A 13,022-nucleotide genomic window follows, 5' to 3' on the forward strand; every position below is an offset into this window, starting at 1 on the left:
CCTGGAAAATGAGGTTTAGACAGGGAGGACGTCTACGTTTTAAAAGCCATACAACGGAAGGCGTTATTTTGGAAAAATGCGAATGCCTGACAGAAGCTTCTCGGAGCGCAATCTTGGCGTGACTTAAGTGTTCAGGGATGTGGTGTTTACGACCAAAGAGGATGTTCATGGTGCCTTGAGCCTCACCGGGCCAATCAAAGCTTTTAAAATTTTTTTTTTTTTTTTTTTCGGAAGCTGTCCAGGGCCAGAATTCCAAGGACCACCTTTGCCGCCGGCTTCCTAAAGAGAGCGCGAATCTGGGGGCGGTGCGCGCGCCGCGGAGGGCAGGCGGCCGAGCCGGGCCACCGCTCTCCAGAGTCAACAGCAGGGGGAGAGGCTCGGCCGGCGCCGGGCGAGCGGCGAGCGGGGCGCACCGCGGCCGGGGGTGGGGAGGCAGGACCGAGGGAGGAGACCTGAGGCGCGCCAGGGGCGGGAGCTGAGAGATCGGACGCCTGTGGTACCCGAGGCCGCAGCCTGAAGCACTGGAGAGCGGAACCGGCAGGCACGAGCCCCGCGCGAGTGCGCCTCTCGGTCTCCGCACAGGTAAGGAAAGGCGCGCTCGCGACCCGGACCGCCCTGTACGGGGGCACGTGAAGTCTCCCCGGCTGTCACCTCCTCCCCTCCTCCTCTCTTCCTTTGCCCGTTCCCGGGGACCCCTCGGTGGCGCGCTGACCCCCCGGTCGGGGTCCCGCGCAGGCTCCCACCTTCCGCGCCCCCCGAATTCCACCCCGCCGCCGGCGGGACCCCCGCCTCCTCTTCAAGCACCACCCGGCACTTTCTCCTTTTCCCCATGGGCGGCTCCCAAAACCTCGCGCGCGCGATGGGGTAGGGGCGCGGGAGGTCCCCAAGCTCTCCAAGTGTGGAGCGCAAACGCGGACGCGCCGAGCGCCCTTGAGGGCTGTAAGAATGCCCAGGCTGAAAGATCCCCACGGTCGCCTTCCTGAACGCACCTTGTTTTTCTCTAACGCATCTATCCTAACTTTGGGAAGAGTATTGATTCTTGATCAAGGTGAATGTGCCACCTTATCTTTTATATGTGCACAAAACATGGACTGGGGTCCTTCCCTTTACATACTGTGCTAAGTTTACAAGGTTTTCCGGAAGACTGCGGTGGTAAAACTTTATCACGGCTTAAACACTGCTTGAAGCAAAAACCCTGCTCAGGCGCTGGGGGAAAGAAACAAGGGCCCTATCCAGCCCTTGCAGACATTTGGTGAGGGAACCAGTAGATGGAAGATCTCTCTCTCCCTCCCTCTCTCTCTCTCTCCCTCTCTTCTTTCTCCTTCTCTACCTCTGTAACTTTGCCTTTCAAATAAAACAAACAAACAAACAAACAATAAATAAATAAATCTTTAAAAAAAGGAGAGAGAGAGAGAGCGAGGGAGCGCGCGAGCACTTGCTCACCAGCTTGTGTGTATTTAAAAAGCATCTTAGGTGGTTGCGGTGGGTCTTGTTGAAAGTATCTGTAAGGTTTGCTTGGTTTGTTTGGGAGGGAGAGGAATAAGCATCACTTGGAGATAGCGTGAAATGGAGTGAAATCCGGTTCTGTGCAAGTGGATGAATTTGGCATTGTTGGTTCCGAGAGGCTGTTGTGGGGAACAAGGGTTGCAGTTCATTTGTGACTCAGATATAAGGTGGGGAGAAACACCACACTTCTAAGGGACCTGAGTGAAGAGCTAGCTGGGTTTTTTTTTGTTTGTTTTGTCTTGTCTTGTTTTTAAATTTATTTATTTATTTGAAAGGGTTACAGGGAGAGAGAAGGAGAGACAGTGAGAGACCTTCCATCCAATGGTCCATTCTCCAAATGGCAGCAATGGCTGGGGCTGGACCAGGCAGAATCAAGTAGCCTAGAACTCCATCCAGGTCTCCATGTGGGTGGCAGGGGCCCAAGCACTTGGACCATCTTCTGCTGTTTTCCCAGGTACATTAGCAGGGAGCTGAATTGGAATTGGAATATCTGGCACTTCAACTGACACTCTTATATGCCTGCAAACTCAGTGCTGGCCCCAAGTGTTAACTTTTAACTTTCAATGTCTAAAATATAAGGATTCCTTCAAAAGAACTCTGTGAAAAAGGGCTGAGGCCCATTCTCCTGGGAATCAGAAAGTCTTCTCTTGCTGACTCTGACAAGGACTTAATGCAGGCTGCTGGCATTTTTACATGGTGTTGCTGTTAAGGCTCCTGACTCAAATGGATGGATTATTATCTGTAGGAACCAGGAGGAGGAGTGATCATAGAAACTGGTGAAGATCCAGTTTATCCTCCTAATCCTTTGAACCAGGCTCAATTGGTTACGAGTGTCTGTAAATCATGTTGTATTTGCACAAACACAAAATGTTTCTTCATCGTGCGCTTTGTGATAGGTGTACATTGCCAGCTTCTCTTCCTTGTCTACATAAGTACCTGAATCACTCTAAGTATGCATCAAACTATGGGCGTAATTACCAGGGAAAATAATGATTTTTGCTTGTCTGTGGTTTGCAAAGTTAAGGTGAAGGACTCATTTGCAAAAAACATACTGTAAGGTTGATATCTAGATGTACATTTGTTTTTATGAAATGAGAGGCTGTTAGGAAATAGGTATGATTTTTGGTATCTACTTTCAAGGATTTTAAGGACAAGCTGTTGACTGTTTGCAAAGCATTTTCAACTTGTAAGAAAAGAGTCACTGTCCAGTTATTGAGCCAATTGTGATTGTTTTCCTGGCAAACTTTTTCTTCCTTTCTAAAATTAGCATTCCCCCAGGAAAAGTAGTGCAGATGCACATGATTCAGTCAACTACATCCAGAAAATTCTGTTTGAATTTTAAAAGTGACCTTAATTCATCCCTATAGATCTACTGTTTGCAACCTATGCCACAAAATATGCAGAAATATTCATCGCTTGCTGATCTTTGCAGAGTGTTTGCTTAGGGAGGGTAGTTATGGAAAGACTACAATATTAAGTTACAAATTTTATTGGTTTGGGCAAAACTATTATGGTTATTTTCCTATGGTTTTTGTGTATATGTGTATACACTGGTTCTGGAAGTTACATAAGTGTGTGTGTGTGTGTGTGTGTGTGTGTGTTTAACACATGTTTTTAATAGGAACAGAAACCCACAATATTTTTCTCTGTGGCAAAACATTGTAAGCATTAGGTTTTCATTACTTTTTCATGGAAACTTTAATATGACAGAACTGAGAGCTTCAAGGAAATAATTCCATAAAGATCTATTTGGATCCAGAAGTCCTTTTTGGAAAAAGATGTTGGAAGCCCCGAGTGGGCTACGTGCCTGGCCTCCGACGCGCAGTCCTTTGTGAGTGAGTAAGGGTGGTAGATCCAGTTCTGGCAACCTCAGACGTGGATGATTAGACCCTGCCACGCTTCTGCAGACCTTTAATTTAGTCTGTAACCTGATGCTTCACTGACCCCACACTCTCTCTGCCACGCTAGCACACAGTGGAATTGCTGGCACTCTGGGTTGAATTTTTTTCCCCTCCCATCAATTAGAACGTGTTTGCATAGGTTGCAGGGTACAGTTATATTTTTAGCTCAGTATTCTAAGAAATACCTCTGACCACAAGGAGAGTAGCCTTAGTGAGCCTGCCTCATAAATTGCCTTATTTCATTGTGCTGTGTTAATTTCCCAGTGAGTCAACTGTCTAGAAATAATTGTCACAGAGTATTAAGATTGGAAGGCACTTTAGAAGTCATCCAGATTTTAATCATTTCTTTCTACAGATGAATATCTTATCACTCATTGCCACAATCCAAACTTTGAGAGCAGAATTTAAACTTTATATTCTTCCCAGTTCTTCTAATAATGAGGATTTCATTCATTGGATATGAATTTATATATGAGTTCAACAATGTAGCAATGGCAATGAAGTAGAGTGCAAATCTCAGCTCGATTTCCAAGAAAATTCCAAGTTGTGGCACTAGAGGCGACGGAGGTCATTTACGAAGGCAGTGAACTACTTTAAAGTGGCATCCTTGGTGTTTCATTGCGTTGGGTGGGGTCTGATTCAGCTGGCTGCCGGGAGGGAAAGCGGATCGCACTGAGACAGATGAGATGAGAGGGAGAGTGAGGGGAAGAGCGAGTGAAGGGCATGAATTACATGACTCAGGGATGGCTAGCAGACCTTTCCCCAAATAATGGCAACAATGGTTGGAGCTTCCAGCCCCGCCAAGGCCCACTGAATTGAAGTCTTGCCCTTTGGAAATCCTGCTTCTTGAGACTTCCATCTTTTAAGATCTTCTGTCTTGAAGATCTCCTTTGCCAAGACCCTGGTGCTGAATGTTTTTCTTCTCTCACTCGTTTTAGAAGAATTCATCCTGATCTATAGACCATGAGAGGATTGAATTCGCTCTCAAGAGACCGTGTAAGAGAAGTATTCTTGCTAATACCACAATTTGCACAGTCATGATTTACGTTAGCTGGAAGCTGGGTTGCAAGCAGAGTTGCTGGGACTTGACTGGTGCTTGGATATGGACTGAGGATGTCCCAAGTGGTGGCTTATCCCACTGCACCACAATGCCTGCCCCAGCAGGGAACTTGTAAGTAGGAGTACATTCTAAAATAATGATAAAAACCTGATATGGTAAATACATAAGCTGGTCATAGTCATTCATCATCATTATCAGGTATTACAGACTCACATAATTGTGTGCTGTATTTTATATGTTGGCAGCACAGTAGACGTGCTTACACCAGCATCGCCACACGCAAGGTAATGCATTGTGCTACAACCTTGGTGACAGGAATTTTTCACCTCCATTATAATTTCATGGGACCATCATCATTCATGCTTGTGGTGACCAAAATGTCATAAGGCAGTGCACGGCTATTCTTTTCACACATTAAGGAAATATCTTCACAGCCCTGCGAGGTAGCCATTGCTACCCCTTTGTGATTCAGAGAAGTTAGCATCTTGACCAGGAATACACATGGCTTCTAAAACCCACAGTACTTTCTTAACAAGTGTGCCCTGTTGACTCTCCAGTAGGTGGTGTGCTCATTTTGGGACATCAGAGGTGTTTTCTAATTCTGAAGACTTTATAAAGTCTTTATGTGTTTCTGTAGTTCTTTTAGGTATTTTTAATGTGTAGAACTCAACAATGTCACATAGATTCAATGATTAAAGGCAACTATTGATATTAAAATATGTTTTCCAAGTGGAGTTAATCCTCAACAATCAAAATGTCTTTAAAACTAATGTTCTTTATTATTTTGTGAAATTATGATGATTCATATTCATAAGATGACTAATTTGTACACATTCCATTGTTCTCAACAACTGATTCTCTGTTGTGTGATAAAATTTCCTTCAAAGCTTTTAAAATTCTGGCTCTTAGTGTAGATCATCTACTTTAGTGTCATCCTGCTTGGGCAGAAATAAACTGTTAATGAAATTTTAAAATTTATCTATTATTTATTTTTTAATTGACTCACTTTTAAAAGCATTTATTTGAAAGGAAGAATGACAGAGAGGGCTTCCATCCACAGGTTTATTCCTCAAATGCCTGCAATAACTAGGGCTTGGCCAGACTGTAGTCAAGAGATCAGAAACTCAATCTGGATCTTCAACATGGCTGGCAGGGGCCAAGTACTTGAGCCCTCACCTTCCTCCTAGGGTGCACATTAGTAGGAAGCTAGAATCAAAAGCAGACCTGGCATTCAAATCTTGGATATGAAATGTGGGCATCCAAGTAACATCTTAACTACTGCATCAAATGTCCACTCCCTAAAATGTTACTTACTACTTTATTAGGATATACTTTCTTTGATGTTTCCTTAATGCCACAGTTGGGAAGGGATGGAATTTGTTTTGCTTTGAAAGTGTGTAAATATTTGGCTATATTTTCTATGAATATCATTTCAGGATGGTAGAGGGGTGACTTAGAAAATTATTTTTTGTAAAAATAAGCATTAGTCTGATGAGGTTGAGAGCTATAGCCCTATACAAAATGTTTCTGAGTCTGACACAAGTATGACAAGTGTAGCCGTAGTGGAGTTTCCCCTTTCAGGAATTTATACATTTGAACGTGCTGCTTTTAGCTTTTGTTTATTCTGCATGATCAGCATCGAGTGCATTCACTGCTATCACTGAATACTCGAGATGAGATAATTTATAAAGAGAAAAATTTATTTTGGCTCAGCATTCTAGAAGTCCAAGAGCTTGCCACCAGCATCAGCTAGCTTCTGGTGAAGGCTTGGTGCTGTTTCAGTCATGGCGGAAAAGCAGAGCGCCAGCAAACATGCGAGGAAGTGAGAAAGCATGAGCGTGAACTTGCTGGGCCTGACTCTCCCTGCTCTCATGGTCTGTCATCTAGTCCTGAGAGAGTGGGAGAAAGGCTTTCATTCATTCATAATGTCTGTTAAACATCCCAGCACCTCGGGACTAAGCTCCAACATAAGTTTTGGTAGGAACAAACCATAGCAAGCATTAAGCCTTTTCACATGAATAGCTGCTGTATTGGAATTGAATCTTGAAGCCTCTACCTTGGGGGAAGGTAGAAGAATTCTCTTTCTCTTTACCACCATTCTTCCATGGTGCTTATCTTCATATCCCCAAAGGCGGAGTTTATCTCTGATTTAGGAGGCTCATTGAAAACCTTTGAAAGGCACCACTGCCAGGTCCAGAGGGTACAACTGGTCTGGGGTCACACCCTTGGCATGGCCCAGCTTCCAGGATGCTACTGGGAATGGGGGAGCATTGCATCTTGGAGAATATATTATAATTGCCTCATGAAATTTTACTTTAAATTTCCAAGTAAGTTCTTGTAACTTAATACTTTTCCCATAATGCTTAATTAGTTCAGTTTTTTTTTCCTGTCAAAAGCCATACTCTCCATTAGCATACTTTAATACTTTATCACTGTTTAAATACTTTATTGCTATTTACGTACTTTATCAGTGTTTGACACTGTTTTCTGGGAAACCACCTGGGCAGAAAGAGGTAAGTGAATTGGAGTATAATATTTAACTTTATTTAGAAACATTATGTTTATAAATAGGCTTATGAAAGGGGTAAAGGAGTATGTCAGGCAATTGCTTTCTTGTATTTTTGGATTGGAAAAATACAGCAGAGTATACATACGAATATCAAAGTGACTTCCAAGACCATCACTTAGAGATGACCACATCTAACATTTTGGTAGAACTTCTACAGTTTTTAAATATATGTGTGAGTATGTATTTATATGAGCTTTGTTGTTACAGAGCTGAGTTTTTCTATACATTCTGGTTTTTTTTGGAACCTACTTTTAAAAATTTACCAATGTATCTGGGGCTGGCGCTGTGGTATAGCAGGTTAATCCTGCACCTGTTATGCCAGCATTCAGTATGGGCACCAGCTTGAGTCCCAGCTGTTTCACTTCCCATCCAACTCCCTGCTGATGTGCCTGGGAAGGCAGCGGAGGATGGCCCAGGTGCTTGGGCCCTTGGAAGAAGCTCCTGGCTCCTGAATTTGGCCTGGCCCAGCCTTGGCCATTGCAGGCCATTTGGGAAGTGAACCAGTGATGAAAGATCCCTCTCTCTCTCTCACTCTCTCTCCTCTTTCTTTCTCTGTCTCCCTCCCTCCCTCTCTCTCTGTAACTCTGCCTTCAAATAAATTTTAAAAAAATTTACTAATGTATCATAAGAATTACCTATGCTATTGAGAATTTTTCTTTCACTATTTGGATTATATTTTTTTGTGTTCACTTTTCTTCTGTGTATGCATTAGTTTATCTTTACTATGATAAAATATCCAAGACAAACTACTTATGAAGGAAGGAGGTTTATAATGGCTTACAGTTTTGGAGAGTCACAGTCCAAGATCAGGTGGACCCCATTGCTTTGGCCACCTGGTGAGGCTGACAAATGGCAGTAGTGGAGGTGTGCAACTGAGGGATCACTTAGTGAGTCAGGAAGCAGGGAGAGTGGCTGCATCTGACCCTCGGGCTTTAAAAACCAACCCTCTCGTGAGCACCATCTCCTGAGGGCACTCCCTGCCACAACCTAAGGCCCTCTCATTACATCCACCGCCTAAAATCCATAACAGGGCTATGTTTCCTCCTGTCTTAGTACCATGAACTTATGATTTTTGTGGTTTAAATGTTTACATGAGTTCAGGAGACATATTCTATTTAAATCATAGTACTCAGACACATACCATATTAAAAATCAAATGTATCATTACAATCCATTATTGCTATCTTTAGCATTCTTGTTTATTCATTTATATGCTCGTTTTCCCTAATCAGTGGCAGGAGGAAATGGTTTCTTTACCAATCTTCCTCCTGTAAAATGGGAAATTTGGCACATTTATGACCTCACTTTTCTCCAGCTCTTACACTTCCAAGTTTTTGGTTGATATAATCAAGGATTATTAAAAGCAAATGTATCATCACTATTTATAATTTTTTTAAAGTAGGTCATGAATTTTCTAATTATATAATAACTTTTGACATTCTCTTTAAGGCTGCGAGACAAGATTTGGCTAAGTTTCTTTAGACTTAGCTCTGTTTAAATTGTTCCCTGTGGACATCAATTCAGTTATATTTCCTCATTCCTTAAGCTCAAATCATAACTAACTTTTTAAAGATTTAGTTACTTATTTGAAAGGTAGAGCTTCAGAGAAAAAGAGGGAGAGAGAGGTAGAGAGTGGGATAGTCTAGCTGCTGGTTCATTCCCTAAAGGACCACAATGGCCAGGGCTGGACCAAGCTGAAGCCTAGAACTTCATCCAGGACTCCCACATGGATGGGAGGGGCCCAAGCACATCCCACTGCCTTTCCAGAGGCACTAGCAGGAAGCTGGATTGAAAGAGGGGCACCAGGGACTTGAAGCAGTGCTCATATGGAATGTTAACATCACACTGATCTACCCCATGCCTAATTTAAATATTCAAGTAACTGTTAAGCCGTGAGTACCTGAGAATTTCATCAAGAATTTTTTCATCTATGCCAATGCATAGATAAGAATGTTTTTTATTTCATGAAAAATGCTTGGGCCACAGTCTTTTTTTTTGACAGGCAGAGTGGACAGTGAGAGAGAGAGAGACAGAGAGAAAGGTCTTCCTTTTTTGCCGTTGGTTCACCCTCCAATGGCCGGCGCGGCCGGCGCGCTGCGGCCGGTGCATGGCACTGATCCGATGGCAGGAGCCAGGTGCTTCTCCTGGTCTCCCATGGGGTGCAGGGCCCAACCACTTGGGCCATCCTCCACTGCACTCCCTGGCCACAGCAGAGAGCTGGCCTGGAAGAGGGGCAACTGGGACAGAATCCGGTGCCCTGACCGCGACTAGAACCCGGTGTGCCGGCACCGCAAGGTGGAGGATTAGCCTAGTGAGCCGCGGCGCCAGCCTGGGCCACAGTCTTTACCGTCCATGTTCTCTAGGTAGTGCCCCATAGAATTCCAGCATTAGAGCTGCAGAACAGGAGACTGATTGAGGTCTGTCTGCTTACTGTTTCTTTGTAGGTGATCCAGCTTCCAGTGTGGATATTTAAATCATTGTTTTCTTTTCTCAAATACTAAGCTTTTTTTTTTTTAAAAAAAAGATTTTATTTATTTATTTGAGAGGTAGAGTTACAGACAGTGAGAGGGAGAGATAGAGAAAGGTCTTCCTTCCGCTGGCTCATTCCCCAATGGCCGCAATGGCCGGAGCTGCGCCGATCCGAAGCCAGGAGACAGGTGCTTCTCCCTGGTCTCCCGTGCGGGTGCAGGGCCCAAGCACTTGGGCCAACTTCTACTGCTTTTCCAGGCCACAGCAGAGAGCTGGATTGGAAGAGGAGCAGCCAGGACTAGAACTGGTGCCCATATGGGATGCTGGCACCGCAGGCAGAGGATTAATCTATTGTGCCATGGCACCGGCCCCCAAATACTAAACATTTTAACCTGACCACGCCATCATGATAGTTTTATTAATATATTTTTTAGAGATTTATTTATTTATTTGAAAGGCAGATTTACAGAGAGGCAGAGAGAGAGAGAGAGAGAGGTCTTCCATCCGATGGTTCACTCCCCAGATAGCCTCAATGGCCAGAGCTGGGCTGATCCAAAGCCAGGAGCCAGGAGATTCTTCCAGGTCTCCCAAGCAGGTGCAGGGGCCCAAGGACTTGGGTCGTCTTCTACTGCTTTCCCAGGCCATAGCAGAGAGCTGGATCAGAAGTGGAGCAGCTGGGACTTGAACCGGTACCCATTCAGGATGCTGTCACTGCAGGCAGTGGCTTTTCCTGCAATGCCACAGTGTTTTATTAATTATTTATTAATTATTTTCATTAACTATTTATTAATTAATGCCCCATATTTTATTAATTTTTGCTGCTACTCTAGGGGCAGTTTAGCTTTGAAGACTTAAATCTTTTTTTCCCCATTTTCTTTTCAAAATCTTTAAAAAAAATTTTTTTTGAGAGGCAGAGAGAAAGAAACAGAGACAGAGTGATCTTACATCTGCTTGCTCACTCCCCAAATTTCAGCAACAGCCAAGGCTGGGCCAGGCTGAAGCCGGGAGCCTGAAACTCCATCTGGGTCTCCTATGTGGGTGGCAGAGACCCACGTGCCGAATCATCACCTGCTGTGTCCCAGGTGTACATCAGCAAGAAGCCAGAATGCAAAGCAGAGTAGGGACCTTAGCAGAACTCAGGCACCTTAATATGGGATGTAGACATTCCAACCGGGGCTTAACTGCTGTGCCAAACTCTTTTTTTTTTTTTTTAATTTGTTTGAAAGGCAGAGTTAGAGAGTGAGACAGCAAGAGTGAGAGGGAGAGAGAGAGAGAGAGACTTTCCATCTACTTATTCATTTCTCAAATGGTTCCAATAGCCTGGAACTCCATCCAAATCTCCACTGCTCCACTTCTGATCCAGTTCCCTGCTAATGCACCTGGGAAAACAGTAGAACACAAGGCCCAAGAGTAGGAGACCCAGATGGAGTTCCTGGGTCTTGACTTCAGCCTGGCCCAGCACTGGCCATTGTGTCCAATTGGGGAATGAATCAGTGGATGGAATATCTCTTTCTCTCTCTCTTCCAGTCTCTATGTACCCGTGCCTTTCAAATAAATAAGTCTTTAAAAAAAGAAAGAAAGATCTCCTTCTTTTGGAATACAGTTAGCCCTCTACATTCATGCATTCCTCCAACTGAGAATCAAAAATATTCAGAAAAAAGGTGCATCTGTACTGAACATGTAGGGAATATTTTTTCTTTTCTTTATTTCCTAAGCTTTACAAAAGTCATCTGGAGATGATTTAAAGTATATGGATTGGAGCAGGCATTTGGTCTAACATGCAAGATGCCTGTGTGTCAAATCAGAGTGCCTGGGTTCAATTCCTGGTTCCAGATTCTCATTCCAGCTTCCTATTTGTATGGACCTTGGGAGTCAGTGGTGATGGCTCTAGTCACTGGGTTCCTGCTTCCATGTGGGAGACCACATTGAATTCCCAGGTACTGGCTCTGGCCCTGGCAGCCCTGGCCATTCTGGGCATTTGTGAAGTGAACCTAGTAGATGAGAGCTCTCTGTCTCTCAGATAAAAATAAAAAAGTGAGAGGCTGTGTGAGGTTATATGCAAATACTATGCCATTCTATATAAGGGATGTGAGCATCCATATAATTTGTAACTCTGAGGGGTCCTGGGGTCCCAAGGACAGCTGTTTTTCACGTGCCTGGTGCTTGTTGTCTGTTCACATAGCCCTACAGAGGAACTCTCAGCCCAGAACTAGGGGATAAGATGGGTGCTGTCACATAAGGTGTGGGCCCCTGGCTGACTCCATGGTCAAAGGAAAGGAAAAGGAAAAAGTTTAAATGTGCTGTGGTTTGCTTTACCTTTTCAGAGAAAAGGGAGAGAGAGAGAAAGCAAGAGGTAGATAATAATCAGGGAAGGGAAGCTTGACTACAAATTTTTTTAAAGATTTATTTATTTTATTTGAGAGGCAGAGTTACAAACAGAGAGAGAGAGAGAGAGTGAAAGGTCTTCCATCCACTGGTTTACTCCCCAGATGGCCGCAGTGGCTGGAGCTGTGCCAATCTGAAGCCAGGATCCTGGAGCTTCTTCTGGGTCTCCTATGTGGGTGCAGGGGCCCAAGCACTTGGACCATCTTTGGGTGCTTTCCCAGGTGCATTAGCAGAGAGCAGAATTGGAAGTAGAGCAGCCAGGACTCAAACCGGCACCCATATGGGGTGCCGGTGCTTAAGGTGGGGGTTTAAGCTACTACTCCACAGTGCCGACCTGTCGCTAGCACCACTTGTCACACAGCTTGACAAGGCTAATGCAACAAGTGGGAGCACGGGAAAGAATCACATAGAATCATGATAGTCTTTTCAGTATAATTTATTATTCAATACTCAATACCACTCAGTATATATATTCAGTGCACACATCTAAAGGTCAATACCACTCATTATGTCATTAGTCCGCAAGTCATAACACACATCTAGGAGTAAGGCAATTTCCAGAAATATCCAGCCATAGTATAACACATAAAAAGCATAACCAATCTATACTCATGGCTAGGGATGTAATATGAACGCTGCGTTCTCAAGGTTCCTATCACGGTCATGAAAAATCAAAGTCCAAAGTCCAGAGTCCAGAGTCTCCGTTACCACTCGGAGAGATGGATCTCAGAACAGTCACTTACAGGCAGGAGTCGTGGGATGACTGGCACTCTGGGCAGTAGGCTTGAAATTCCAAGACAAACAGCAAGGTGAAAGGTTGGAGAGGTCACCTGATGAGAGGTTGGCTCCAGTGGAGTGGTGAGCAGAGCTTCAGTCAGTGGAGACGCGGGCAGAGTTTCACTTGACTGAGCCCTGGTCCCCGAGGGGATGCAGAGCAGTGGTGAGGCTTCCTTTTTATCCCCCACCCCTGGGGTAGGTGGGTGGTGCATGTGCCCTAGGGTGTCACCAGTCACAAGCTCATCTTTTTAGGTGTCACCGACCAGATGTTGGTGTCTGGGTGTGACCAATGGTGTGTTGGGGGTCTTCTGGGTGTGGCCAATTGTGGTGCAGTAGTGAGGGTGAAGCAATGCAG

General features: G+C 44.4%; 1 protein-coding gene and 1 long non-coding RNA gene across 3 annotated transcripts in view; one reads left to right on the forward strand and one right to left on the reverse strand.

The window, feature by feature from the left end:
* Positions 1-215: 215 nt before the first annotated feature.
* The window catches only part of RNF144B (ring finger protein 144B), a 203,031-nt gene continuing 190,224 nt past the window's right edge, over positions 216-13,022 (forward strand). The window contains exon 1 of one of the 2 annotated variants that reach the window (XM_051832579.3): positions 216-582. The gene's annotated coding sequence lies outside the window, so the exon portion shown is untranslated. The remainder of the gene's footprint in view (positions 583-13,022) is intronic. The other variant, XM_008274113.5, reaches the window with a different exon arrangement.
* LOC127487339 (uncharacterized) lies at positions 9,918-12,819 on the reverse strand. The gene is made up of 2 exons (XR_007914113.3): positions 12,634-12,819; positions 9,918-10,235 (listed from the first exon to the last, which is right to left on the reverse strand). It is a non-coding gene; the product is annotated as an uncharacterized LOC127487339 (long non-coding RNA).

Source organism: Oryctolagus cuniculus, chromosome 5, assembly GCF_051225735.1.
Source record: "Oryctolagus cuniculus isolate XC-2025 breed Fujian yellow rabbit chromosome 5, ASM5122573v1, whole genome shotgun sequence".
Classification (NCBI taxonomy): domain Eukaryota; kingdom Metazoa; phylum Chordata; class Mammalia; order Lagomorpha; family Leporidae; genus Oryctolagus; species Oryctolagus cuniculus.